The sequence below is a fragment of the Mobula birostris genome, unplaced genomic scaffold (assembly GCF_030028105.1).
Source record: "Mobula birostris isolate sMobBir1 unplaced genomic scaffold, sMobBir1.hap1 scaffold_729, whole genome shotgun sequence".
Classification (NCBI taxonomy): Eukaryota; Metazoa; Chordata; class Chondrichthyes; order Myliobatiformes; family Myliobatidae; genus Mobula; species Mobula birostris.
Genome location: NW_027278447.1, coordinates 146,965 through 151,687, shown reverse-complemented (window position 1 = coordinate 151,687; position 4,723 = coordinate 146,965).

Below are 4,723 nucleotides of genomic sequence, written 5' to 3'. Positions count from 1 at the left end.
TAACCAGTGGAATGAGTATGATCCTCCATGGGAGACATCCCAATGATCCGAGCGGAATAGACATTGACAAGGAAGCATCGAGCACCTGACTGAGAGTTGGAGACCTCTCCCCAGCAGCAGAGGGGCTCCTTGCAGAAATACAGGACCAGGTGGTTAACAAAAATAAGAAGAAAAAAATCAGAACTACATACAATACAATCAAACAAGGCGATAAATGCAGGAGGTACCAAGAGAAACCAGACATAATCCAGCACGTTCCAGGGTCCTGCAGCAGTTGATCTCAATTTGATCACAATCAAGTGGCAAATATCATTCACCAGAACCTTGCTTTAAAATACAAACTGATGAATGACCTCCATCACTTCACAAAGGCACCATAAATTCGAGCCTGATCCAGTTTTAGAGTCAAACTCTCACAAGCTATATGATAATCAATACATTATTTCAGATAGGACAATCCATAATAACCATCCGGATATAATATTACAGGATGAACACCACCACTCTTTGAAGAATTTTCCGTTCAAGGGCATTGGTGTTTCCATTCTAGGCTGTGATGCAGCAAGTCAATACACTCTCCACCACACATCTATAGACATTTGTCAAAATTTTAGATGTTGTGCCAAATCTCCGCAAACTCTTAAGGAAGTAGAGGCAGTGTCGTGCTTTCTTCTGCATATCCGGTCCACAGAGTCATACAGCAAGGAAATAGGCCACTCAGCCCAACTGGCCCATGCTGGCCCATGCTGACATCTAATCTATTCCTATCTGTCCACGCTTTGCCCATAAGCCTTTCCTATCCATCTACCTGTCTGCGCACCTTTTTAATGCTGAATTGGACATAAGTGCCGGAGGGACTCAGCAGGTCGGGCAGCATCCGTGGAGGGGAACAAAGAGCCGAGGCTTTGGGCTGAGACCCTTCATCGGGAGCGGGAAGGAAGGGGGCAGAGGCCAGAGTGAGAAGGTGGGAAAGAGGAGAAGCTGACAGGTGACAGGTGAGACCAGGTGAGGGGGAAGGTGAAACAAGGTGCCCATCAGCAGTTAGTACTTCCTCCTTTGGGTGTTCCACGTTCATAGAGTCAAAGAGCCATTGTCACAAACGGCGGTCGTTTAAAAATTTTTTTTCTTATTGGTTTAATATGTGGGCTGCAGTTTCTTAGTAACACACATCAAAGTCGCTGGTGAACGCAGCAGGCCAGGCAGCATCTCTAGGAAGAGGTACAGTCGACGTTTCGGGCCGAGCCCCTTCGTCAGGACTAACTGAAGGAAGAGCTAGTAAGAGATTTGAAAGTGGGAGGGGGAGGGGGAGATCCGAAATGATAGGAGAAGACAGGAGGGGAAGGGATGGAGCCAAGAGCTGGACAGGTGATTGGCAAAAGGGATATGAGAGGATCATGGGGCAGGAGGCCCAGGGAGAAGGAAAAGCAGGGGGGGGGAGCCCTCCCCCTCCTGTCTTCTCCTATCATTTTGGATCTCCCCCTCCCCCTCCCACTTTCAAACCTCTTACTAGCTCTTCCTTCAGTTAGTCCTGACGAAGGGTCCCAGCCGGAAACGTCGACTGTACCTCTTCCTAGAGATGCTGCCTGGCCTGCTGCGTTCCACCAGCAACTTTTGATGTGTGTTGCTTGAATTTCCAGCATCTGCAGAATTCCTCGTGTTTGCAGTTTCTTAGTGAAACCTTGTGGGGATGCAGTGTCCTTGGACTATCTACCTTCCATGTCTAATTGTTTGTCTTTGGACTCGGTCCGCGTTTTCATTTTGTTTTGCAATTGTCTCATTTGGGATCACGGGTATTGTCAAACTCTCCTTGTATTTATCACTTGATTTCAATTTGGGGCAATTGAATTGGCATGGGATTATTCAATGGCTTGCCCTGCAGACGTTATTGCTTCATCTGGAAACCAGGGCTGTCTGATTGCTCCCAAATTCCTAAGTGCTCCAGGGTGTACTTCAGGTGGGCCTTTGCCAACCCCTCTTTGCTTGGTCGTTGTGGATCTTTGTCTGGTGAAAATCCGACCGAGTGTATCGTCAGTGATTTCGGTTCATCAAGATTCTGTACGGTCTGCCGGACTTCTTGTTAGTTCTGCTGGCTGATTTCTGTATTCAATCTTCTGTTTTGTTGGAATTGGTGATCCCTGCCCTTGAGTTCACTAGTGACCCTGACAGGAATGGAAGATTACAGCACAGAAACAGGCCATTTGGCCCATCTAGTCCATGCTGAACCATTTAACACTGCCTACTCCCATCGACTTGCACATGGACCCATCCATGTACCTATCCAAACTTCTTTTAAGCATTGAAATCGAACCCACATCCACCACTTCCATTGGCAGCCTGTTCCACACTCTCGTCACCTTCTGAGTGAAGAAGTTTCCCCTCATGTTCCCCTTAAGCATTTCACCTTTCACCCTTAACCCCATGACCTCTGGTTGTATCCCACCCAACCTCAGTGGAAAAAGCCTGCTTGCATCTACCCTTATGTTGTAGCCCTCCAGTGAAAAATGACATCGTATCCGTTAAACAATCCGTGAACAATTCTGATTTGATGGAGAATGGACGCGAAAGCACAGGGGAACATCAGGAGAAATTTCTGAAACGCTCGTTTGCTGCTGTTGTTACTGCGCGGTCGGGAATCTTCCGGAGGGAAGGCCTCAAAATCCCCGGCTTTGCCTGCTGTTGGCGACCGAGATTGAGGTCGAATCGTTCGGACAGAGATGGCGCTCAGTTCTTGGTGTCGGGGAGCGGATCGGAGGCTCAAAGTTTTCGGATGACTCAGAGTCGGACTGTGGTCGGGCATGGCAGGGGGAGTTTTCTTCCTTCTCCCGTCTGCGTGAGATGTGGGACATTCGAGAGACTTTGAACTTTTTACTGTGCTCACGGACTGTTCTTTATCAAGTTATGGTATCGTTGCACTGTTGTAACTATATGTTATAATTATGTGGTTTTGTTAGTTTTTTCAGTCTTGGCCTGTCCTGTGTTTTGTGATATCACAGTGGAGGAAATATTGTATCATTTCTTAATGCATGCATTACTAAATGACAATAAAAGAGGACTGCGTGTCTTCATAATCTAAATAATCTAAATCTCTATCAAATCTCACCTCAATCTTCTACATTCTAAGGAACAAAGTCCTAACTATTCAATCTTTCCTTATAACTCAGGTCCTCCAGACCCAACAATATTATTGTAAATTTTCTCTGTACTCTTTCAATCTTATTTACATCTTTCCTGTAGGTAGGAGACCAAAACTGCACACAATACTCCAAATTAGGCCTTACCAGCTCACCAATTTCAACATAACATTGTAACTCCTGGACTCAATATACCTTGACTTAGGAAACCCAATGTGCCAAAAGCTTTCTTTACGGCCCCCAACTACCTGTGATACCGCTTTCAATGAATTATGGACTTGTATTCCCAGATCCCTTTGTTCTACCGTACTCCTCAGTGCCCTACCGTTCACTGTGTAAGACCTGCTCTGGTTGGCCCTACCAAAGTGCAACACCTCGCACTTGTCTGCGTTAAATTCCATCTGCCATTTTTCAAACTATATTTTCGACATCCCAGATCCCGCTGCAAGCTTTGAGAGTCTTCCTCGCGGTCCACTGCACCGCCAATCTTGGTGCCATCTGCAAATTTGCTGATCCAGTTGACCACTTTATCATCCAGATCATTGATAGATGACAAACAACAACGGACCCTGCACCAGACCCTTCAGCACTCCAGGAGTCACAGGCCTCCAGTTAGAGAGGCAACCGTCTACTACCACTCTCTGGCTTCTACCACAAAGCCAATGTCTAATCCAATTTACTAGCTCATCCTGAATGCCGAGCGACTGAACCTTCTTGACTAGCCTCCCATGCGGGACCTTGTCAAATGCCTTGTTGAAGTCCATGTAGACAACATCCACCTTCCTGGTGACTTCCTTGAAAATCTCTATAAGATTGATCAGATACGACCTATCATGCACAAAGCCATCCTTAATCAGTCCATGTCTACCCAAATACTCATACACCTGGTCGCTTAGAACACCTTCCGGTTGTTTCCCCACTACTGATGTCCTTCTCCGTGGATTGTCACCTTGTCGCGGTGGAGAAGATTGTGTGGTCCTGAGATCCCGAGACCGATGCCGTCTGGAGCTATAGAATAGTACAGCACAGTACAGGCCCTTCGGCCCGCAATGTTGTGCCGACCCTCAAACCCTGCCTCCCCTATAAGCCCCCACCTTAAATTCCTCCATATACCTGTCTAGTAGTCTCTTAAACTTCACTAGTGTATCTGCCCCCACCACTGACTCAGGCAGTGCATTCCACGCACCAACCACTCTCTGAGTAAAAAACCTTCCTCTAATATCCCCCTTGAACTTCCCACCCCTTACCTTAAAGCCATGTCCTCTTGTATTGAGCAGTGGTGCCCTGGGGAAGAGGCACTGGCTATCCACTCTATCTACTCCTCTTATTATCTTGTACACCTCTGTCATGTCTCCTCTCATCCTCCTTCTCTCCAAAGAGTAAAGCCCTAGCTCCCTTAATCTCTGATCATAATGCATACTCTCTAAACCAGCATCCTGGTAAATCTCCTCTGTACCCTTTCCAATGCTTCCACATCCTTCCCATAGTGAGGTGACCAGAACTGGACACAGTACTCCAAGTGTGGCCTAACCAGAGTTTTATAGAGCTGCATCATTACATCGCGACTCTCAAACTCTATCGCTTGACTTATG